The sequence below is a fragment of the Monodon monoceros genome, unplaced genomic scaffold (genome assembly GCF_005190385.1).
Source record: "Monodon monoceros isolate NGI ecotype Baffin Bay Population unplaced genomic scaffold, NGI_Narwhal_1 Super_Scaffold_4, whole genome shotgun sequence".
Lineage (NCBI taxonomy): Eukaryota > Metazoa > Chordata > Mammalia > Artiodactyla > Monodontidae > Monodon > Monodon monoceros.
In genome coordinates, this window is record NW_021703781.1 from 39,955,535 (window position 1) to 39,982,528 (window position 26,994).

Here is a 26,994-nt window from a genome sequence, read left to right on the forward strand (position 1 = left end):
AGTTATACCTAAGTATTTAATTTTTTGTACTATTGTAAAGGATATTTTCTAAAATTTCAAAGTCAAATTATTCATTGTTGATACATAAGAAAACAGTAAATTTTGTATATTGACCATGTATCTTGCAACCTTGCTATTTTTGTTTATGCTGCAAGTTTTTTTGGTTTTCTTTGAGGTTTTCTACATAGACAGTCATGTCATATATGAAAGAATATACTGTTAATTCCTCTTTTTTTTGGTCTGTTTTCTTGCACTAGCTAGGATTTGCAGTCCATTGTTGAATTGGTTTGGTGGCAGAGGGCATCCTTACCTTCCTCCCGCTCTTAAGAGAGTAGCATTCATTTTTTTTCACCATTTAGTATGTGGTTAGCTGTGGAATTTTGAAGATATTCTTTATACTCATTTAGTGAGTTTTTTTTTTTTTTTTTTGTGAATGAGTGTTGGATCCTGTCAGATGTCTTTTCTGCATCAGTTGATATCATCACATGATTCTTCTTTAGGCTGTTAATGTGGTCAATTTTTTTATTTTTTTGGATATTGAACCAAACTTGAATATCTGGAATAAATCCCACATGGTCATACTTTTTATACATTGTTGTTTTTACCTACATCTCTCAATTATTGTTGTTTTTATACATTGTTATTTTAACCTACATCTCTCAATTACGTACATCTCTCAATTATTCTTCACTTGAAATGTGTTCAAAGGCTTATACTATGGTAAGTACATATTAATAAGAATCACTTGAAGGACCAGCATATTTAGATATCACCAGACTAAAGCCTGATGATTACTCAAAGAATTGTTAAAAATGTTATTTTGATGCTGAAGAATGCAGATAGAGATTTTTTATATATATATATAATTTATATATACACACACACACATATATATATATATATATATAAAATGTTTTTTTTACCATGGAAAACTTATTCTGGAAGAAAAATGAAATATTAGCACATATGTAAGGCATTACATATTAGCAAATATGTAATGCAGAAGCTAAAACTGATTGAGAATAGAAGTTTCCCTCAGAATATGAAATAAAATGTGGAGGAATATGTTTGCATCTTGTTAAACATGTCAACAGCCATCTAAAATAAGACCGCGGTCAAGCAGTTTTCATTGGCCGGAAAACAGTAGTTATGTTAAGGAAATTGCGTTTGTCCATGTAGGCAAAACATTTATGAAAGAGCAACCTACATGAGAGTTTTGTGATAACAGTGGTAGGAGAAGAAAAATAAAAGGTAATGTAACTTCACAGCAAGCCAATTCCATGATCTGTCTTATTTGTGAAAGCATAATTTAGGGAAATGTTAAGATATACTTCCAGGAGGAAAACAAAAATATATCATTATTTTTAACTAAAGTTGCTGGTCCAGTGGATTTTAACAATGTACATACAATTTTTTTTTATTGTTTTACTGACCTTTCTTTGAGATTTGTGGATTGCTTATGCCAACTTTCAGCAAGATAAAGCAATAGTTCATAAAGCAGGTCGTAGATTTATAGAAAGAGAAAAATATTTTGTTCAGTGAGGCTGATGTGAGAAGGACAGTTGTCTTAGGTAATTGTCTCCGGTATTTTTGAAAAAAGGCTATATCTAAGGTATAATTCTGTAGTACTGGAAAATGTAAGGACACTTGTGTAGAAAATATAAAAGATTCTAATTCTACATTTATGGTTTCCCCAAATAGTCCCCATTTTTTACCTCACCTTAGGGTGTGACTTTGCCATTTATTGACTAACCTATTCCTTCTCATTTAAATGTTTTTATTTTGTTTAATTATTTTCAAATAGTATTTAAAAGCAATATATGTGTCTTTGGAAGTTATAACAAAATTAGACATTTTTTCCTTTTAGTATTAGATGGGATTGTAGCCCAGGTGTTTAGTGTTTATTATTTTCCCCTATATTGTTGATAATCCACCATTTTATGAGCCTGTGTTTCTCTTTCTCCAAGTGAAATGGGTAGGTACTCTTTTTCTAGGTTGTGATTCCTGCATTTTTCATGCTGAAGGTTTTTTCTTCCACCTAAATGTTATTTTAGTAAGACCAGTACTTGAACTCTCTGAGCCCCTATTATTCCCTTCCTTTCAACAAGTGAATTAAATAATAAACAAAAGATGAACTTGTTTTGCTTTTTCCATCTTAAATGAAAGAACAGGATTCCTGCTGGGGCAGAAGGTGGTTTTTCAGCTTAAGGCATTTCTTTCAGTGTTTCTCTGTTTTCCTCTGGAGTCTTGGTATATGAACTTGCCCAAGTTCAGGACTTTCGGCAGTTTCTTGTTAAGCTTTTGGGAAGTTTTGATTCTACCTCTAACAAATAGCCACTGGTAGCAAATGATTCATTCTAGGCTTTAACATATCCAGTTTCTTTTGTGAGGCATACCTTTAGTCTTTCCTGTTTACCAGCTTCACTACTAAGAACTCTCAGAGGGGCTATTTCTTGGGGAAAGACTGACTAATTCAATTCTTTAAAAAAATCTTTCCTCCTGTGTGTTTGTGTGTGTGTATGTGAAACTAAGAAGAAATTTATTTATTTAAACTTAATTCTCAAGAAAAACATTCTTTTTGTTCCTAAGCTCACCTCACTATTAAAATCAGAAATTTTTGGAGGAATATATTAGCTAATTTTCAAGCATTGAGGCAATGTGATTTCAAGAATGAGAGTGTGAACATTACTAAAGGATGATGGAATTGTAAAATAGCACTGAGATCAATTCTTATTTTTAAGAAAATAGAATATTAATTTTAAGGCCCAGAGGTATATATTTAGGAAATGACTTTAATACCATTCTATGATGTCCTTAGGGTCAAGAAATAAAATTAAATATTTCTAGAATTGGTGTCCCTATGTAGGATATGAATCATTATCAGTGAATCAAGTCATTGATGCAGATCAGTAAATAATTAGTGAGAAAATGCTATGTACTTACCAGTTTTAAGAGTGATGACAATACTGTATGAGATAAAACTTCTGCTATTAATGAATATGTTACATAGTGGTAAACACTGGCCATATACCAAAGAGAAAAAGGTGACTGATAATAATAATAACTGCCATTTTTTTACCCATACTAAGTATGTGATAGGTACTATTCATATGTAAAATTGATTAATGTGTAACATATATATGTATAATTCCCACCAAAATTTTAGTTGACATGAGCCACATTTTGCAGGTGAGAAAACTGAGCCAGTGTGATATTAAGTAATTTACTTAAAGCTTCACAACCTATAGGTGTGGAGCTGAGATTTTTAACCCCATCAGTACAACTTTGCAGTTAGTGCTCGAAACTACAAGGCTATTCAGTGTCTGAACATAGTGAAACAGCAAATACTAATTCAGTACAAGGAGCCAGCAGAAAATGATAAAACAAGTGCGATCTTCGTAGCTAAGATGATCTGAGTTAGACACTCCATTCCCACTGCTTCTTAGGAATGTGTCTTAGATTCTCTGCTCTTCAATTCCTGTATCATAAAATTTATAAATAACATTTACCGAGCACTTACTATGTTCCAGTCACTGTACTAATCATTTTATATGTATTATATAATTTCATTCTTTTATCATGAAATGAGATAGAAACTACTGTTTTCTCTATTTAGAGATGAGAGAACTTTGAGAATTTAAATATTTGCTTGAGGTCATATAACTAGTATATTTCAGACAGTCTGACCTGTATCCTCTCTTAACCTGTTTTACCATAGGTCATGGTAGAAGATTAACAAAAAATTTGTAAGTCTGATTATTGTTGCTATTTTATATTATATGATAAACACTTTAAGATTTTTATTAGTATATAAATGTAGGAATTCATTGTGGGCTAGGATGTTCAGAGGAACTACCCAGGGAAAAGTGAGACTTGACAAAAAGAATTCTACTTCTATGACATGTGTGCAAATATGCAAATTACCTACATAGTAGTGTATTCATTGAAGTATTTAGAATAAAGTTCAAAATTTTTAAAAATCTCATGTCCATCTATGGACTATAAATTATATAAACTATACTATATTGATGCAATAAAATAATATTTAGTGATTAAAAATACAGATGATATATACATCTGGATAGAGAAAAATATATTGTTAAATGGAAACAGCAAGTTACAGGGCAACATATAAACATCTCTTTCCTCTTTATATTAAATATATAGGCATTGAAAATACTCCAAGGATGTAAAATAATATATTTCTTGAGTATCTACTGAGGGTGTGATTTTGGAAGATTAACACCTTCATATTTAAATTTGTATTCTTGAGTTTTCTGAATTATTTATTACAATAAAAATTTATAAAGTTTATACCTGGGCAAAAAGAAAACATTCCCTTTTTGGAAAAGATTTTTAAAAAGTATTGGATTCTTTCAGGCCCAATCTTGCCATTTTTTGTTTGTTTGTAGTGCAGAATTTTGACAAAGGAAGGACCAGTTTGTCTGTGGATCCAGTGTCAATCCAGACCTATTATCAAAGTCTACGTTATTTCTATTGTGTTGCCTTAAGGAATTGGAATTCCAAGCAATAGGAATTTAAATAAATTTAGCATATAAATACTTTTTGATCAACAATTAGTTGATATTTATGTAATTCATGCTGATATTTGTTTAAAATTTGTAATGGCCTATCACTGCCCATAATCTTCTTAAAATCATTCTGCTTGCTCCCATTGTCTATAGAGCAAATCCTCAATCTTAGTGTTATACAAGAATGTGGGTATAAATAAGTTCAGTATCTTGGATGTCAGAAGCAAGGTATAGAAACTGGGATTACTAGAAGACAGGTAACAGGGAAGAGAAAAAAATGGGGAAAGTCTAATTTTCAGGGTGATATCCAGGGGCAAACATAACCACCTGAATAAAGGAAGGAAAACTTTTCTGTAGTTGCACAGCTGAAGCTGCTTCCTGACTGTAAAGCTATCTGTCATCAGGTCCCAGCCTACTGATGAGGGCTCCCTCCTAGACCAAACTTTATTCAAATTCTTTGAGCCCTCTTGCCAGCTAGGCATTGACCTTGGCCTCCTGCCCATGCTTGACCTGCTGAGCCCAGGTTAACAAAAAATCCTGTTAAGCAGTTAATCAAGAATTCCCCCACTCTTGATTTCTAATCAAGTTCCTTATCCCTCACCATTGATATCTAAGTCCTTGGCCTGGCTTTAGCAAGAAATCTATTAATTCACCTTTAGCAAACATACCCCCCTCCTTCATATCTAATCAAGTTCCTCTTAGTAATTTTCCATCCACCAACACCTTTACTCTGTTCACTGACTATAAATCCTCAGCTGCCTTTGCTGTATTCAGAGTTGAGCTTAGTTCTATAGTGAATCCTCTCTCCTCTACTGCAATACCTTGAATAAAATCTATCTTGTTTTTAATAAGTGTCTGGTGCAAGATTTTTCTTTTATACCACCCTTCCAAACTCCTATACAATGATTTTTCAAAAGAACCAAAATATGCTTCTCTTCATAGATTTGCTTTGGCATTCTTTCTTTTGTTGTTGCTTGCAATTTTTCCCAAACAAATTCTTCGTGATCTAAATATAAACCTCTTCTAAGTCTGTTAAACAGAATTTCATTAAGCCCTTCAGCTCATACTACTCTCTCCCTTCACTCAAATGGGCCATGCACCTGCATTGTTATTCTGACTAGATCAGCAAATTTAATAGTTCCATCTTCACATTAACCAAGACCACTGGAGTACATTTGACAACAGCCTGTAGCATCTCCCCAATGCTGGGAATTCCCCCAGGCTCTACTTTGCACTCTCAGCTTTGATCTTTCTTGGCCTAGATTGTAGTCTTTTATTCAATTCTCTATCCCACACAGAAAATTACATCAAAGACATATTACTTGCACAAATGAAGCTCTATATCATCAACCATAAAGAAAAAAAATTTTTTTAATGAAAAATGTGTTAAATAGTGTGGGTAGTTCTAGTCACTATTCCACCTAAAGCATTTATGCCCTAGAATGTAACTCTCACTTTTAAATTCAGCATAACTACTAAGAACAAGCCAACTACTTTATGTGCTGATACTTGAAGAAAGAGTAAACTGTGCCAATGCTGGGGAAAACAGAACAACAACACTGGCTGTGTTAGATTTATTGAGAAATAGTATAGAATATTGGCCTTTAGAGTAGTAATGTTCTAAGTATTTTTAAGAATAATTTTGACATATGCAAAAATTGCCATTTCAAAATAAATTTAGAAATTGACCCCTTGACAGAAGATATGATGTTATAAATTGTTCCCCTGCCCAGCCCCAGTAGATTTTGAACTAAATTGGTTATTCCCCTTGGTTTTGAGATATTTCTCCCCAGGTCCTGCAACACAGATTGATCCCTTTCTTCATTCACTACTGTCCAAAGTCAAGTGGCCCTCTAAGGGCTCACATTAGATTCAGAGTAGGAGTACACTATCCTTAGTCTGTTTTCTCAGACTTTGTAACTTACTTTTTATACTACTGGTTCTCTATCTGGGGTGATTTTTTTCACCCAGGAAATATTTAACAATGTCTGGAGATACTTTTGGATGTTGAAACATTATTGTTGTTGGCGGGGGGGTGGATAATGGCATCCAGTGGGTAGAGACCAGGGATGCTGCTAAATAGCCTATAATGCACTAAACAGCCCACCACAATAAAGAATTATCTGGCCCAAAATGTCAGTACCTGTAGTGCTGAAGTTGAGAAAACCTGGTTTTAATGGATGATATGTTTCTCCAGGGGAATTATAAGATTTTGAAAGATGAAGTTAGTACTTTGTATTTCTTTTGGGAACCATTTATTGTACCAACAGCTATGTATCAAGGGCTCCCTATCTATTGGATAATTTACCTAAGTGCCAAGCACAAAACTGTGTGTAGTCCAATGATGTGTACAAAAGCTCTATAAATGTTAGTTGAACAAATGCCTTATTCATTACATCATACCATATTCATAGCACAAGGCATGGCACAAAAAATAATCCTATTCAGATTTATGAGTTTTTTCAAGATTAATGGAGAGAAGAATTTAATGGTATATATCACTCAAACTGTCAAGGGAGAGGAAGCTTTTGTAATAGATACATTGAGAGTGGCTATAAGGGATTGCTATAGATATCAATTGTTGATTCCAGTTCTTAAATATCAAATACATATTATCTATTTCTAGCATTTTTCTCTAAACAATTCTGACCCTTGCCTGAATAAATGTGGCAGAGATTTCACTGTATTTTGGGAAAAAGAAGTTCATGAGTATTCTGATCACTTAAGAATATGCAAAATTGATTGCTTTTAGGGCACATTGAGTTGGAGCACAGTCATTTCAAATCTTTGACAGCATCATGTGACTCCAGCTTAGTATATAAAATAGTTTACAAAGACCAAAAGAAAACAGAAATAATGTTTCTGATTACAGTTATAGGCAGTGTTTTGAAGTTGATTTCATGATACAGACATCTGACTAACGCATTGCACTACTAGGGTAATCAGCTTGTTCCAGTTGGCCCAAGACTTTCCTGGTTTTAGCATGAAAAGTCTGCTGAACTGGGAATCTTAGTCCCAGGCAACCTGTGTTGGTTGGTCATCTACAGGACATTGTTATTTCAGCACTGGTGACTTAATTTTAGGTAGCTGTTAGGTTTGAAGTATTTCGTATAAATACAGCTTTTGTCCATGTTTAAATATTCTGACAACAGTCTGTACTTGTATTAAAGTGTTCATAAGTAATGATTTATAGTTATATTCTCTGGTCATAGATGCATAAACAAATTGATATTAATTTTATGCAGAAGAACAGATTTGCTGGATCAGTGAGGGTTCTTCTTTGTTACAATACTATTTCTGCATCCTATTCTAGCAAAGCATTTTATTAGAGTAAAAATTTATGGTGATTTTCAAAATTGATAGAATTGGCCTTTATTTACATCCCCTGGACAACCCAAAAAGCCATCTACCTGCTTTTATAAATTGTATTTTATAGACATCCTTTTAAATAGTTTAGATTGTGAGGAAATAGTTCTCTTTCCAAAGTACTCTCATGATATACTTAGGTTAAGTGGTCTTTTTCTCTCTGGAAGTATATTTAACCTGAAAATCTGCATGCCAAAGGTCCTGGATTTTAAGATGTGATGTAGGCAGCATTCCTTAAGAGAAATCTTTAAGGTAAAAGAAGCCTCTAGATTTGACTTGAGAGATGTATTTGTCATGCTAAGTGAGCATCTGATACTCTGGCCTTGATTAACCCCTTTATAAAGAACTCACCTCTTGCTAAGTGAAGTTGGTTGGGCCATATATAAGAACAACATGCTTAGTAGGTTCACATTGTTGGTGCTGTCTCCAGAACTATTCTCATTTCCTTACCTTGTACTTTCTCCAGTGCTTTGTAATCACTGCCCATTATCCACCCTTTGTACTCTTGTCCCATTTATTCTCCATTCTTGCTTTTGTCTATACCCTTCTTATAATGTCAAATAAATTTGCTATGTGCTCTAATTCAGATATTGCCTTTGCTCTATATCGTCTTCATCACAGATTGATCATTCAAAATCAAACATTTTTCATTAATCAAATTGTCAGGGCTGTACTCTGAAAGCAGCCATTAATAGGCAGACTGAATCCCATGGGTGGGCTCTGGACACTAAAAAAATTGTGGAAGAGATATCTGTGTTCTCTTTTTAAGGTCACCAAGCAAACCACCTTTTCTCCCCTACTCCACACAAACACTATGACAAGTAAATAGGTAACTTATTACTTAAAAGTAAAAGATTAAAAAAAGGTATGATAGAATAAAACATTTATTTAAGTTCATGCAAAATTAGTTATTTCTATTGACAGGTTTATTAGCTGGTGTCTAGCAGCAAAATCACCATTATCATAGTTGCGACAATAGTAGTAATGAAAAGTATTGCAGATTTGTAAAAAATTGCCTAGACAAAGTGATTTTGCATAAGTTTTTCATATTGCCCTTATAAACCCTCTTGATATATATACAGGTCAGTGTTATCTTTTAATTCTCTATGAGGGAAATGAGGATCAAGAAGTGATGACAGTTATATTTCAGTCCACGTTTTCTAACTTCAGACCAATGAACTTCACTAAGGAATCTCTACAAGTGAATTCAGAAGGCTGCATCCAGAACTTTCTGAGAATTGGTAAAGAAATTAGTTGAAGGTTGAATACTCTCTTTGGATAATCTTGGGTTGAGCTGACTTTCAGTTTTTAATCTTATTAATACTCAAAACAAAATGCAATCCTGCTCTAAAATAAACCGTGGCAAAAAGTTCTGCTAAAGCATCTGGTCTCATGGAGATCATAGTTTGTGTCTATTGCTGTTGGCTGTGGACTTTACACTGGGTTCAGGACCCAGAGACAAAGACTGGCCCATCTTCCTGCTTACAAATATTGACAATAATGTGGAGTACCTAGCTACCAGATCTGCTGTTTTGGATATTGGCATCAACCCATGTTATACATAAACATGTCCTGCTGCTCACTTCTGGGATTACAACTATTCTGGGGACAGTCACTTCCTCTAACCCTGATCCTGGTCCTGATTTATTCCAATGCATACTTCTACCAGGGACACTCATATTTTCCTCACGGTTAAGCATGTGGCTTATGTAAAAATGCATCTTTAATATCTACTTATTCATTACTTCTCTAGAAAATAAATTCTGGATAAATATAGTAATTATCATGTCCCCCTAAAGCACAATATAAAGCAGTTTTACAAATAAATTGTATTTTAATTTTAATTAATTATATTTAAATGTCATTTGAGAAATTTGTGTGAAAGTCATTTATTAGTGTAATGATAGGGGCCTTAGTAGCCTAAAAAATCAATTTCTATGTCAGATAATTACATCTGAATTTACCTCTTGACCGCAGGGGAAAAATTGGCTTTTTTGCTATTTATATATTTATTTTTAAATAACAAAGTTGCTTTATGTAGAAAAGACTCATATTTAAATGGAATATTCTTGATATTAGCCCTCTTTATTAACATATATTTTCATTTACCTGTGTCATTTAGTTATGTTTCGTTCAGATGTTCACTCATATTTATACCTAGTTATGGAAAACGTTGGGCATTTGCATGTGAATATAGAATCAAATTCTGAAACTGATGGCTATCAAACTAAAACAAAATCAACCTGTTATTTTTTTCCAAGGTTGTGAGAGACTGTATGTTACAGAAAGAAAATGGTAATGAGGAAGTTTGCCATAAACCAAGAGAAGCAGAATATTTTTACCTTAACCCCAAAGCACATCAAGCATGACTATGTAAAAACATGAAACATCCTCTTAAAAGGATTTTTCCCAAATTGATTTTCATGGGTTTCAAACTTGTATTATATTATGTTTTTCAAGATCAAATGAACCATATCACTCACAGTGAATTCAACTAAAACTAATGAGAGTTTTCTTCTTTGAGGCCTAAATTGTTCATACCTAGATTGAATTACATACAATATTTGCATTAAGTTATTCTTCGCTTTATTGAAATATTCCATTTCTGAATTTGGCTCTCTCAGGGTTTTCATGTTTCACTACGGAACTTTCTCTCCTTTTACTTCTGTTGTTTAACAAAACTTTACTCAGAAATTTTATTATGTTGAATTCTTTGATTTTAGTAATTAAAGAAAATTGTAGTATACATATATCCCCACTCTGGATAAAATATTTCCAACTGATGAAAAAATAAAAAGAAAACTGTAGTATATAACTAATATTATTTGTTCTAAGAGCCATTATAAAATGTCTAATTTTTAATTTGTATGCAATTATTAGGGGAATTTTTGGTAAAATAGGCCTGTTTCAAATAAAAATGTATATCTTTCCTCCAGTTTTGTTAAAATATAATTTATATGGAACCATTATTATAATGCATACATTTTTATGTTCTTAATGATATTTTTGTTAAGTACATCTGAAATCAAATGAATTACTTAGGGAAGAAGTTATTTTGGAAGATTGAGCCGCTCTCTGATCTAGTGTTGTCAAATAGAAATATAATACCAGCTAGACATGTAATTGAAAATTTTCCTGTAGCTATATTAGAAATTAAATATGTATCTAAAATATTATCTATCAAACACATTAGCAGTATAAAATTATTAATGCAATATTATGAATTATTTTTTAGTACAAAGTCCTCAAAAATATATATATTCTACACTTATAGTACATCTCAGTTCATACTACTCATAGTTCAAGTGCTCAATAGCCATGTGTGGCTAATGGTTACTATATTGGACAGAGCAGCTATAGACAGAGGTAAAACAGTTAAATCTGGTACAGTTCTAAGAACTTCTGTAATCATACTGTTATCTGAAAGTGCCTTATGCCTTGTACTAACATTCAGAGCTGGTTGGAGTACATATAACCACACACCCACATCAGTCTTGCGTATTTGGGTTCAATTTCTCAGACTCCCCTTTGTTCCAAATATTTTATTTCTTGGTTTACATTCTTCTCTGAACTCCAATCCCTCCTATAAACTCCAGTTTCTTGTCTCTGTCTTTCATTCAGGTTAAATGCTGCAGTATTTGACTACTGATTAATATGATGTTTCTGACTGGACCCTTAGCTTAATTTGATCTGAGAGTCAAATAGATTTAGTAAAATCTGTTCAGTCATTTTTGTGTAATGCAATAGCAGATAAAGATGAAGCAACACATTTGTTAGTTTATTTACATAGATAGTAAACTTAAATAAAATTAGGATTGTCTTGGAAAATCTAAGATCAGTAGTTGCTATAATTCTAAGAGGCTGGTGGAGAGCTAAGTCACTATGAACCTGGGTAGTTCTAAGAATATATTCAGGATGAACTAGAGGTATAAAGAACAAAAGAATGGAAGCAGACCATCTCATGGAATAAGAAGGGAATTGCCTTTACTTCAAATTAGCAGATACCTATTGAGTGGCCAATAAACACCAGGTATTGTGTTAGGGATTGGGAATAGAGGAATGAAGCCTTAAGGATACTTTCACTTTAGAAAAAAAAGACAATTAAACTGATAATAACAATAAAAACCTGCAAGTGATTTCTTTGGGATAAGTAAATAGAAAATACAACTAACTTCACTTTTGCGAGGCATCGGTGAATTTCTGAAGGCAAGTGGGAGGTAAAATGAATATGCAGAAGGAGAGTAGAGTCAGAGTAGACTCAGAATTAAAAATAGAAACTGGGAAAAGCAGAACAGTTTTTTCTAACATATTAATTCTCTAAGGGAATGCTGTCCAACTTTGTTTTGTTTTTCTAAGCTTGCATTGTAAGGCTTCACATCATTATTTTTTCTTTTTCTTCTTTAATGATTAGATCAGGTAGGAGAAGTATTTGTCATCAAGTGCTTTCCCGGGAGATAACCTTCATTCATACTCTACACCTGCAGGGTTCTTGACTAGCTTAGCAAACTGATGCTGCTGGATGATTATTAACTAGATTATATCTAAATCTCTTTAGTAGAAGCCTACTTTTAAGCTTTATTTCACTCTTTTTCAATGCTTTCTGTAGTGCTTACAACAAGGAGCCTTTGATTTACCTCTGCGCTGTGCATATGTGAATGTTCTGAAACAAGGGTCAGATGCAGAGCATTATTTAGATATGTTCTGTCATGCAGTAATGCATTAAGCATTAGGAATGAGCAAAGATCCTACTCAGTGAAGAGGAATAACATTTACATTAACAATATAAATTCTTAAAATTTCAGCCACACAAAAATGATAAAATACAATGGGATTTTCAAATGTTAAATAAAATATCTGTGTTCAGACCATTGTTCCAGAGCTAAAGCAACGTTTCTGAGGAAATCAAAGGTGATATTAAATATGCAACTGTTCAGCCAAATGGTCCAAAGCATAACTGCTATTTCTGTTTTCCTTAAAAGTTCTCTAAACTTGATGTTTTATGGAGTATGGCATATTACCTACCACCACACAATTTACTCTTTGGTGTAACATTAATTTGTCATGTACACACTGAGTAGTGGGTGTATAATTTAAATATATCTAATTTTCATCAATACAGACGCCTGAGAGTCATTCTTGATATGTCCTTCTTCCTCAAACTTGGGCATCGCAGTAATCATCATATCCTGATACTTCTGCCTCCTAAGTATATATCAGGTTTCTCTCTATTTCCACTCCCCAAACAAATGTCCAGGCCACAATTTTCTCTCACCAAAACACTAGCTATTCACCATCTAGATTAGTTTTATGTTGATGGCTCTCAAAGCACAGTGACATACATGATCCCACTTGCCAAATGTGCCAAATATTTGTTTTAGTTCTGTTTACTTTATAATGGAAGTATGTTGTATATTAGCTTCTTAGGGATTCCATAACAAATTATGATAAAATTGGTAGCTTAATATATCAGAAATGTGTTCTCTTATTGTTCTGGAGTCAGAAGTCTGAAGTCACACGGGCAGGGCTGCACTTCCTTGTTGCCTCTTCTAGCTCCTCATGGATCCAGGTGTTCTTGTCCTGCGACAGCATCACACCAGTCTCTGCCTCTGTCTTCATGTGGCCTTCTCCTTTATGTGTTTTCTCTCATTTCTATAAGAAAACGTGTCGTTGGTTTAGGGCACACCCTAATCTAGGATGCTCTTTTTTTCAAACAAAGTCACAATCAGAGGTTCAAGGGGACATAACATTTTCATAGATCCAATAGTTAAGTAAGTGGTGATAACTTTTTGTTTTCAAGTTTGACATTGTAACATTAGGATAGTTGAAATACGTCTTATGCTTGGATTTAAATCCTACTAAGACTTAAGTCTTGCGCACTCTTGGGTTTAAATCCCTTAGCATCATGACGGTCTCACAGTTACGTGTTCAGTATAGTCAGAGAAACAAGCAAATTATAACAAAGGGAGTATATCACTATTTCTGTCATAAGAAGAAGATTGCATTGTGGAGAGCTTTATGAATTTTGGACACATTGCAGGATGATGAAAATATGAAGGGTGGAGAGTTGAATAAGTAATTGCAGAGAAAGGTGAGACGGCTGATGAATAATGAAGTTCATCGTTTTCCATTTGTTCTCTGACTTTGTCCCTTCACTAAAAGACTTCTAAATGCCTACAATCAGTATTTTTAAATATTAATTTTGAGGAGATACAAATCCATTACAAGTAATAGACAATGATTACAGATTAATTGCAGCCATCAGTGATCACCTGTACATTTTTTCTCCTAAAAGTATAATGCCAGCCTGGATTGATAGCACTTCTTAAGGATTTTTAAAAATCTCATCTGTACACTTTATCAATTACTGTTTACCTTTACCTAGTTCACTATAACTTATTTCTTACTAAAAAATTATATGGAAAACAAAATTTCACTAAATACCCCTTTGTTTCTAAATATTATATGTTAAGATTTTCTTTTTCTTTAAAAGACATTAAATAACACTAACTTGATGAAATATATAATACAAAACATCTTTTCTTTAAGACACAGTATAGAAAACACATAGATCAGTGAAATATGGGTAAATAGCTTATCATATAGAGAATGTGCCTATACTGTGCTGGTCATTCATATGTTTAACATTTTAATTTACTTTTTTCTTGGGTAGAAGAGATGTACAGACATAACTGTGGAAATAACAAATATATAAATTGTACTCATGTGGTAGAAAAATACTAAAGTGAAAACACATTTTTTTCTCCTAATTTTATATACTTCCCAGGTATAAACACTCAGGCATTCCGTTTTAGAATCAAAGCTATAGCTTAGCTTGTGGACTGTGCTTGCCCATTACAGAGGGAGCTTATGTATTTTCCCAAAAAGTATGGATTCCATTTTCTGTTGTGCATCATAAGGAGTTTTTTTTAAAGTTTTGATACAAATTTTTTAGGGGCAATATTTAGAAAAACTCAATTTAATTTTGGTTCCTTGGTTGATTTTTGCAGTGCTTGTAGGGTATTTCATTATTATATTTTCAAACTACATTTCTACTTTAAAATTGAAAACATTCAATAACATTAACTGACTGTAAGGGAGTGGAATGGAGAGAGATTGGGGAGAATGTAGGAAGTGGCAAATCAAAGCCATGTTTTAATACTGAGGCCTAGAGTTTATAGTACTTTTGAATAAGTATGGAGGGACATTCAGGTATTTAGTTTTTAGTTAAATTGGAACAAGCTACTTTCACTCTCTTTTCCATAGTTTCCTCACTGAAGATTACTACATATATACTATATTATTTCCTAGAGTTTTGATAGCCTGCTTGAAGCTTTATTTTTAAATCCTTGTATCTCTGGGATGCAATTTAATGACAAATTTTTAAAAAATTAAACATTTAGAAAAAAATTAAGATCATGGTATGTATTAAGATCATGGGATATAAATATCTTTCATTAATGATGATTCTGTAATAGATTGTTATTTTTAAGTTGTACTCTCAAAATGATTTGTAGGGAGTGGTTTTCATAATAAGAATTTGATTTAATTGTGGGGTAGGTAAGCAGCATGAGTCTTATATAGGAAGATTATTAGAGTGTGTGATGTAATGGCTTCTAAAGAGCCCTGTTGCCTAAGATATTTATTCAGTGGATTTTAATGGTTTGTCAAAATGCCCTATTTCTACATTATAATTTTGCATTTTCTAGAGGAAACAACCTTTGTGAGGCAATGCTTATATATTCTCATTGATTTAAAAATTAGAGGTTTTCTATGGAGAAATCTTTTAGGAATGGAACGTGGGATTACTATATATGAAGAAGAGCAAAATTCAGTAAGTTTCATAAATGAAGTATAGTCAAAAAGGGCAATTATTTGGTGTTTATGTGAGGGAGCTGAATGAATCATCAGGGGATAGCTTATGGATGTCAAAACTAGGAGCAGAGAGTAGTACAAAGTAGAAAAATGGAGGTGTTTAAGTCATCCTTTCACAAGTATACATATGCATAAGATATTGGAATAATCAGTCATTGTGATATTGCTTAAGTCGAATAACTTAGTTGTCCATTTCCTGCATGCCTTGAGTCAGGACTGCTTTCAGGTTGCACATCACGTGGAAAGACTCTTGGCTACATAAGTTTAGAAAGGAAACATTGGTCCTTAAAGCTGCTAGGATTCTCTACTCAGTCATGAGTCGAATTGCTCTGAAGCTTTAAAAACTGACCCAGGGACCAGAAAAACAGTTGATGCTATATGTAAAAGTAATACCCCAGAAGATTTTGAAATTCAGTATTCATGAAATTAGTAAATATATTCAGTTTTACTTGTGTAAACCTTGTTGCATCTCTTTTTTCTCTATTTTTCCACTTCTACATTGTTCTATCTCTTTCACTTAATGCACTAATGTGTTATATTTCCAGATTTGACATTTCTGATCCATTTCTTATTTACATGTGACACCGCTTAGCATGGTATCTCATTTTCTCAAACACTGAACAAATTTTTATTTAAATAAGAATTAAAAGATAATGGTCTACAAGTCACAAGTCATCAGTTATAGATCCTGTAATTGCAGTGTGGCTATGCAGGACCTAGACCTCTTCCCTGTCTTCAGTCTCTTTCACAGTAATGCTTTCTGGGTTCCTGTAGTTAAGACAGAGACCATTTGTTCATCAAAATTTCAGAATATTTGATTGACCACAAAGTGTTCACCATGCTATAGTAGTCAAGTAAGGTCTGTATCAAAATGGACCTAGAGAGGATTTTACTAGATTTTGCAAAGTCTAACACTAAAATAACTCCTAAGTTTCCTATCATTATTTATATTCTCTTTCTTACAAACAACGGAATTAGCCTCTGGATATGTGTCGGCATGGCCAGTGGAGATGGGAGGGACAGAGAGTACCTTTATTAGGAAAGGCAGAGCTTGTTGCAACTTTAATTCTTTGTCCTAGGAGACCCTATCTCTTTCTTGCAAGTTGTAATTTGGTGACTTTCGAGATTCACTTATGAACACTGAAGAACATAGATTTTAATGGGAGACATGAGGCTTCAGGCCAATCTTCAAAAATTAGAAAGTATCTATCCTTCAACTTTTATACTTATAGTTTTTTAAAGAGTTGTCTGTTTTTGTTCTGGAAACATGTTTCTTTAATAGAAGCTGTCTTAATTTCTAGAAAAGTACTCTGTTATACTAACTTTAAGCCACTTCCAGGTTTGAAAGGCTTTGACCTTTCAAACTAATCAGATTTGTGCTGATTACATTTCAATACCCAATTTTTATATTATAGTTCATATTTAAATCATTACTAACTTTTGCCTCAAAAAACAGATTATTAACTAATGATCCATGATTCATTCAGTAATCAATATAATTTTGCTAGACCCATGCCCCCTTTCCTGCTGTCTCTCATCTATGTTGCTCTTAAAAGCTACACGTTCTGGGTTTGACCTGACCCTGTAGGTAAGTCAGTCTCCAAAACTAATCAGGACTGGGTGGACATTGTTGGAAATGGATCTGGGGACTTTCCTCTTCCCATATTTTGATAGAGCTATCAAGTAAGTTACCTTTATTTTGTGAATACTTTATTTACTTAGAACTCAAAAATGGAAATAAAAACCAAGCTGGTCACTTGGCTGTATTTCTGACAGAAATGCAAGGGAGTGGAGAAAATGCATGCTTGGGATGAATGCTCAAGATATAAAAGTAAACCACCATTCAGAAAATGAGTCCCTTGGAAGATTACACATTTGTAGGACATAATTTCTTGTGAGGACCGAAAATAAATTTGCTCTTTGAACGATCAATTTATTGCATGTGTAGATTATTCAATTATGAAATAACAAAAATTAATATATAGGCTTCAAGATCAATATACTATTCTGCCTTGTGACCCAGCCTACTTTATAAAGACTTGATTTCATTGACATTATCCAGATATCATTTTGAACTAATTTTACCAGAGGATATATTTCCAGGTTATCATTACCAGATGTGGTGAACAAAGTCAAGAGCCCATTATATTATATAGAATGGTGATAATTCTTGTTAGATGGTTATATAAAGGAATTTGTTATTCTGCTTTACAAATTAAGTGCTCACTTGATCTGACAAGCTGATAAAGCCTCAGTAGGGATAATACTACAGCCTGAGTTTTGTGAATTGGAAATTAGTAATACTCTTAGGACTACCAGGTTACTTTGAATTGAGGGACACCAGGTTACACTTTTTGTTCAGAAGTTTAAGAATGGGTGGATATCCATTAGGGAAATCACAAAGTCTAAAATAGTCTTCAAAAACAGAATTAAATCAATGAAAGGATACTAAGGCCAAAGATGAATGTAATATTTATAATTTTATTTAGAAAGGTGAAATTTTGTTATCCTAGCCAAATCCTTTTAAACATACAGTCTAGAGAACCCTGATATTATTTTCATCAGAGGTGTTCACAGCAAACGAAAGTAAAGGATTACTAAATTTGGGGGTAAATCCCAGAGTTTAGACTCTAGACAACTAAATTTAACCTGATAGGACAAAATACCAGTTTGTTCTGAAATGTTAGGGTTTCATAGAATAGGTAGTGTCAAAAATGTATGAATACAGGAACATTTAATCAAGAAGTAGTATTTAGTAGAGGAAATACATTTATCCTGGAAATACAAAACATGTCCCCAAACACCAAACAAAAATATCAGAAGCTATGATGTGCAAGCCACCTTCCTAGGTGGTAAGGGAGATTAAAATAAAGAAAAAAATTCAAGAGCCTATAAACTTTGAGATAGTTTGGTTTAGAGACTAAAGACACAAATACATGAAAAGCTAAATATAAGTAAATGATCATCAGAAGCTACACAGATAACTGTCTTGACATCATAAAAGAATAACTCAGTTCTCACATACAAGGGAAAGCAAAGTGTTACACTAAAGGAAAAATGTTTTTGGCATCAACATTACAAGAGAAAATGGGCAGTTGGGTAACTTCATCAGATATCTAATGTCTTGTGTCTACAGTTCTCCTACTGGCAGCTATCACTTAGACAGCTTAGCTGTAATGAATCTGTTTTTATTTTTTCACACTCTTCTCAGACTTTAACAAAAGACAGCTTTACAATAGCATTTCACCATTCTGCATTATATGACATTCATCTTCCTTAATAAAGCTTTGTTCTATTCATATTCATATTTTAGCAATAAAACTAAATATTCATGTAAATTAATTTTATTTAGATTGTCATCTAGAAGGTAATATGTTTTAATGAATATTATTATCAAATGTCCTTTCCTGTCCTCTCGATAACGAAATTATATCTGTGAGAGAAAGAAAAATAAATTGGAAATTCAGAGACACAGCGCTGAGCTTTCTCCAGAAAACTGGTTTGCAGCTGGGAATTTTAAATGTCAGGTAAAAATACCACAGAGAATGAAGACAACACACATGTGAGAAAATATCTAAAAAGAAGTATGAGGTTGGTGTGTCAAATGACAGAAAGCAAAAACGTCTTTTCTTTCTATTTGGCTTGGGGAAAACTTCCAGCATTAGTCTCCTAAGGAGAAGAATCTAGATGAAAAACAATTCAGCAAGGAATGCTGAGAACTATATCCTGAGGTGTAGAGGTGCCTTGGGACTGCTGTATGTAGCAGTGAGCAATTGTTTTGAAACACAGTATCTTGACCACATTCAACCTTCGTGATTTCTAAATTCCAGAGATATTGCCTAGTCCTAGGTGATCTCAAATTTCTACTTTCTGAAAAGATATCTTATTATGGAGTTCTAAATTCATAATACTCTTGATAAGGCTGTTTCTCTGGACTTTATGTGCTTGAGAAGCTGCCAGCCTTTGGCAGATATTTATGGTGATTAGTAGTAACTAAGTCTTAAATCTCTCTTTTAATCTAAGTCCATCCCACCAAAGGTTCATTCTCAAATAGATTAGTAGCATACAGGTATGAAAAGAAATTAACAGAGATCACTTCAATCCAGAAAAACAGGCCTTACACCCCTAAAATACAAAGCAGCAGAGCTCTCAGACAATAATATAACAGCTGTTTTCACAGATGAATCTAGCTGTTACATCGCATTCTAGGTTCTAATAAGCCTTTCTGCATTACTCTTTCTCTATCAGTCTGTGTTATATCTCTACATTCTCCCCAAATTGGGTAAAAAATGAAATATCAAGCCTCTAAATATTGGGCACATTCAAAGAAAGGTTATCTAAAAAGCTGAAGTTTTTCCATGATTATCTGTTTTAGACCTGCCATTCTAATAAGAGGTTATCATTTTGGTTTTAGAGTTTAACCTCTTGCATCAATCTGAGCTCACAGCTCTGAGCTTGTCCATTCACACCTTTAGAAATAGATCTAAAAACATTTTCTACCCTCTAGGAAAATAATACCCTTCTCCCAGATGGATAAGTAGTATCCGGTTTCTAATATATCTGCCCCACTGAGGTTTACTAATGCCAGTGATGAAAATTAAATGTTTGTCCTCAAATCTTTGTGTGTGACTATGTTGTTGCTGTTTTGAAAAACAAGGGCAAGCATAGTAAAATATCCAGTTAAGCCGATGTGGTGGTTTCTCTTTTAAATAGTAGGAGGCATTTTAGAACAAATGATAATATGTCAACTAATGAAGTCATGTTTTATATTTTCTTCTTTTTCTCCACCGTGGTTAATAATCATTCATAATATAATTAATTCTCTCTAGCTGTTTTACGTATTTGTAGTATTTAAAAAATCTTGATTTCAAGAAGCAAAGCAGGGACTTCCCTGGTGGTTCAGTGGTTAAGACTCTGTGCTTCCACTGCAGGGGGCACAGGTTCCATCCCTGGTGGGGGAACTAAGATCCTGCAAACTGTAGAGCGCAGCACACCCCCCCAAAAAAAATCAAAGCAAATGTTGCTCATTTTAAGCTCTTCCTTAACCTGATGTTTCCAAAAAACAATTATAAATCCAGTATTTACAATCTCTTTCAGAGTTAATGTCCTCAGTGACTCAGGATTGATATAAATGATAAGTACTTCAGGCTGAAATTTGAGGTAACTTTTGGGGCTTGGCAAATTCACCATACTTTGTTCTGTTTAAATGTCCAAACAGAAGATAAAAATCTTCTAAAAGCATAATAGCTATTAATTGTTGCTTTTCTTTGAAGATCACTCATTTCAAGACGATTTATCTCTTCCCAGCAAGCCTGCCTCGTTTGTTCATAGGTACAAATAAAAGATAAAGGCCTTCGTTCAGACCATTCTGTATTTTCATGATGTTTTCTTTCACTCTATTATTTTGTCACATCTTTTTAGGTCTCTTTGATTTGTCTGTATGGAAACCGTGTTTACAATCCATTTTATTTAGGTGTTGTGCAGTATGTTTTGTATGAAGAGCACTTTATGAGTGTGGCTTCAGTCACCTTGGCCTGATAAATGTTTTATTGAACAAAGTTCCAGCATTCATAATCCTATTTAGAAAATAGCACTTTTGAGATTAAGCATTAAAGGAGAATTTCACCTCTACAGTCCTTTGTCTTATAATTTGTTTTGCTTTTTTCCAGTTTCTCAATTATAAAATTCAGGTACAGAGTGTTTTTTTTTTTAACTGAAGAAATGATAGAAGTATTTATATATGTAAAGAGTGAGAGAGAGAGGAGGAGACACACATACACAGAGAGAGAGAGAGAGAGAGAGAGATTTAAAAAACATAATCAGGGTGCAAATTTTCAAAATAGCAGTTGTTAATGAAACCTCAAAATCTTAAGAATGAAAGCTTTGGACTTAGACTGGCCAGATTAATATAATGATTCCACCACTCAATATCTGTATTATTTTCACAAAGTCAAATAATTTCTCTTCTTCTAGGTTTCTTCATCTATAAATTCTCTTATTCTAGGTTTCCTCTCTCATAATATTCTTGTGAGTAGTACTTGATATAATCATGAAATTACTTGGTACAGCACTTGAAAGCACAAATTCTCCCCAGGTTAGTTATTGTTACTAATTAACAAATACATTGCAAGGTATAGACTGCTGGTACTTTTAGGTCCACATGAACTTCTGCTTTCTTTTGGTGGTGGATGTGAAGGAAGTACAGTGATGATTAAACTTTATTGCCAAGAATAGGAATACACTTTTGATACATTCCAGTTTTATAATTAAGTCAAACTTCATACATGAGCTGAAGTAGAAAAATTATTTAATCTCTTGGGCACCAGCGCCCCTGATGTGTAGGTGCTTCCTGGCGAATGTGTTAATAAAGATTTTGTCACTGAACAGGAGCCCAGTAGGAACCACTGCAGAGGTGGATTAGCAGTGTCTGCCATGGCAAAGTGTGATAAGTTGCAACACAAGTTCAGTGTGTTTGCTCACTTTGTTCCAGACATGGTTCTTTCTCTTTTAGTTTTTTCCCCATTCCAGGCCAATCTGATAAGAAAAGAGGAATATGAACAGTTGCTGAGTAATTACAGATGTTCTTAAGAGTTCTTCCTAGAGAGGGAAAAAAAAACAAAACAGAGGTTAAAAAAAAATACAACCTCACCTCTACCTCTATTATTTCTGAGATGCTGGATTCCCCATTCTTGGGTAAATTTTTAGTTGGAGCCACAGAAGTTTCAATGGCCTCACCTGTAAGAGAATCTAAACAAGTAAATCTGACCTGGGAGTACTTTGAACTGTTCATCCTTATCTGTGTCTGAGATTCTAGATTTCCTCTTACAAATATTAAAAGCGAGTGTCTGTGATGGTCCTTTATCATATGACTGGAACCAGTGTTAAAAATATGTGAAATAGGGCATCTTGCTTTGGGGAGTTTTCTACTTATACTTGCATAATTCATTCTTTCCTGTTGGTACTTATCATGATTCTGTTTTTACCTAGATGAAAAATAATTTAGAACAATGTGCAGTCTTTAAATTCACGTTTCATTCTTTTCCTGTTTCCCATCATAAGTGATACCTAATGGTGGCATTTCAAGAACTGTGGGAGACATACTTAAGGAGAAGAGGATCTTTCTATCACCTGTGAAATGATATAATTTAATAGTTTAAAAAATTGAGATATAATTGATATATAACATTATATTAGTTTCAGGTGTACAATGTAATGATTTCGTATTGGGGTACATTGCAAAATGATCATCACAATAAGTCTAGTTACCATCCCTTACCATACATAGTTACAAAAGTTTTTTCTTATGATGAGAATTTTTAAGAGTTATTCTCTTAGCAACTTTCAAATATGCACTGCAGTACATGCTATACCTCACATCCTTATGACTTACTTATTTTATACCTGGAAATTTGCACCCTTTGACCTGCTTCACCCATTTTGCCCACCCCCACCCCCCTCCCCTCTGGCAACTACCAGTCTGTTGTCTGTATCTATGAGATTGTGTTTTTTTGTTGTTGTTTTGCTTTGTTTTTCTATTTTGTTGTTTTAGATTCTACATGTAAGTGAAATCATATAGTATTTGTCTTTCTCTGATTTATTTCACTTAGCATAATGCCCTCAAGGTCCAGCATGTTGTTACAAATGGCAAGATTCCATTCTTTCTCGTGGCTAAGTAGTAGTCCATCTTCTTTATCCATTCATCCAACAGTGGGCATTTAGGTTGTTTCCATATCTTGGCTATTGTAAATAATGCTGCAGTGAACATGGATTTGCATATATGTTTTTAAATTACAGTTTTTGTTCTCCTTGGATAAATGCCCAGAAATGGAATGCTTTATTATATGGTAGTTCTATTTTTAATTTTTTGAGGAAACTTAATGCTGTTTTTCATGGTGGCTGCACCAAGTTACATTCCCACTAACAGTGTTCAAGGGTTCCCTTTTCTCCACACCCTCTTCAGCACTCATTATTTGTTGTCTTTTTTTATAATTCTGACAAGTGTGAGGTGATATCTCATTGTGGTTTTGAGTTGCATTTCTCTGATGATTGGTCATGTTGAGCATCTTTTAATGTGCCTGTTAGCTATCTGTATATCTTTGGAAAAATGTTTATTCAGGTCCTCTGTACATTCCTTTAAGCAGATTGTTGTTTTACTATTGAGTTGTATGAGTTTGTTATATATTTTGAATATTAACCCCTTATTGGATATACGATTCACAAATATTTTCTCCATTTTGTAGGTTGCCTTTTCATTTTGTTCATGATTTCCTTTGCTGTGCAGCAGATTTTTAGGTTTATATAGTCCCACTTTATTATTTTTTTTTTTGCTGCTTTTGTTTTTGGTGTCAGATTCAAAACATTATTGCTAAAACCTATGTTAAGGACATTATCATCTACGTTTCCTTCTAGGAGTTTTATGGTTTCAGGCCTTACATTCAAGTCTTTAATTCAATTTTAGTTAACTTTTGTGTGTGGTGTAAGGTTGTAGTCTAGGTTCATTCTTTTTCATGTGGCTGTCTAGTTTTCCCAACACCATTTATTGAAGAGGCCGTCTTTTCCTCATTGTATGTTCTTGGCTCCTTTGTTGTAAATTAATTTACCATATAAGCCTGGGTTTATTTCTGAGCTTTCTATTCTGTTGCGTTGATCTATGTGTCCTTTTTTTATGCCAATATCATACTATTTTGATAATTATAGTTTTGAAATCAAGGAGTATGGTACTTCCAGCTTTGTTCTTCTTTCTCATGATAGTTTTGGCTATTCAAGGTCTTTTGTGGTTCCATACAAATTTTACAGTTCGTGTTCCGTTTCTGTGAAAAATGCATGGTTTACAGAGTCTGCAACTTTTTACATATTTTTCCAGTTGTTTTTGATATGAGGATAGATTCAATACCAAATGATCTATTGTTAGCAGAGACAGAAGTCTTCTAAGTGTACCTTTTGTTTATAACTATTGATTATACTGTTTTCATTATGAATTAAAATTTTCCATGCATTTTAGGTGATTTCTTTTTATAAGTATTATCAAAAAAAAAGAAAAGAAAAGAAAACAGATTGTGGCAGTTATTTGTTGTAAAAATCATTCTGCCTAATAAAAGCGCTTAAAACTTAGTTGCTCAAAAAATATAAGCATATTTTTAATTTTATGAATATTTGATACCTTTATAAAATTTAAAGCTGACATTAAAATATAAAGTTATTAGCTATAATTCAGATACTTTTCTCTACCAGTCTTCCAAATGAAGTTTCTATGAGGACATCAGATCAAAATATTGCAGATAACCTCAGAAATACTTTCTGAATTCCTTGATGATGAATGATATTTTCAATGTTAGTTTTTATTTGAATGCTACAGTGAACATTGCAGGGCACAGCTTTGATATGCGACATCTCTCAGTACCATCCATAATCCTGCTTAACTGTGAAATAGGGAAGGTAGATTATTTTCATAACATTTTCCCATAAGGCATATTCTTTTTAATATTTTATGAATGGGTTATTATGTATATAAATCCATTTATCTTATATCAATTTTCCATCCATTTTGGTAAAAATTACTGTCATTGAATTCTGTTATATTTTCTTTAGTAATAAACATCCTGTTTGACTTGTGTTTCAGTAGCTTTAAAAGCATTTTTCTTTCTATGGGAAAATAAATATTTTTAGTATTATGTTCTTAAAGTTATAACTAAAATGTGAAATTCATATAGCCTTATGTAAGACAAGTTAATTTCTGATGAATTTAAAATGTTCTTAGAATGAATTGAAATTTGTAAGATATATTAAATGTTAATACATATATCTATACATGCACTAATATCTAAATGTGTGTGTATATATGTATATGTGTGTATATCTAGATATACATATATATAGATAGAGATATATGGATTTCGGAATATATAAAGTATCAAATAATTATATGATGTTTTAATAAAGCTGTACTGTTGTATGTTTCCTTCCTTTACCATTTCCTTTTCCTCAGAGGCAATCATTTTCAAATCTTTTAGTTGATTTTCGTATCCTTTCATATCTTTGAACAATGTCCCTCCATTTCTACTTTTCGATTTTTAACTTATAAATATTATGTATTGATTTTTTATTCTCCTATGGAAGATTAGGATTTAGCATCCCTTAACTACTCCACACATACTTTCCTGTACTAATCTCCCCTCTATCACTATATCATAAATTTAGTCACTGTGCAATTTATTATATTGTTTCCAAAGAAAAGCTATACAGATCTATGCCATGCAGTATCCTATGATTGCTCTTCATTTCCTTTACATCATTTTGTTTCTTGGTTACAATGGTCTTTTATGTTTCCACTTACATAGTTTTCTATGTCCATATCACAAATTCAACTTATGATTCTTAGTTTTGTAAAGCTTCTTTGTAATATGTGTTGATAGATTAGATAATCCATTATTTTTTTTCTTTTTGAAGAAATCTCTCCCAGAGCCCTCTGACCATTTGACTCTCACACAATGGCTTCCTAGGCTTGATGAAGAGTTGTCATAGAGATATGTTCCTCCAACCTTATTCTGGGGATTGCTCTTGTCTGTTATCTATTTGAATTGCCTGTTTTCTGAAGCCCATGACTTCTTTATTCTCATTTATTTCTTTATTACGGTGTGAAACATCCTCTAATATGATACTGAGACACGGTCATTGGGTAGCAAAGTTTCTGAAACTTCATATGTTTGAAAATATCACTATATGCCCTCCTCAAACATAGAAGATACTATTTATAGATTTTTTTTTAAACCCCACATTTATTTATTTTTTATTTTTTTGGCTGTGCTGGGTCTTTGTTTCTGTGCGAGGGCTTTCTCTAGTTGTGGCAAGCGGGGGCCACTCTTCATCGTGGTGCGCGGGCCTCTCACTATCGTGGCCTCTCTTGTTGCGGCGCACAGGCTCCAGACGCACAGGCTCAGTAGTTGTGGCTCACGGGCCTAGTTGCTCTGCGGCATGTGGGATCTTCCCAGACCAGGACTCGAACCCGTGTCCCCTGCATTAGCAGGAAGATTCTCAACTACTGCGCCACCAGGGAAGCCCTATTTATAGATATTTTACATGCCAAACATATAAAGGGAGTTTGGTTGAATATTGACATGTAGGTTGGAAACAATTTTCCCACAGAATACAGAAGGCATGTTCCATTGTGTTCTAGCTTTTAGTGCTGCTATTATTCCAATGCCATTCTGATTCATGATCCTTTGTA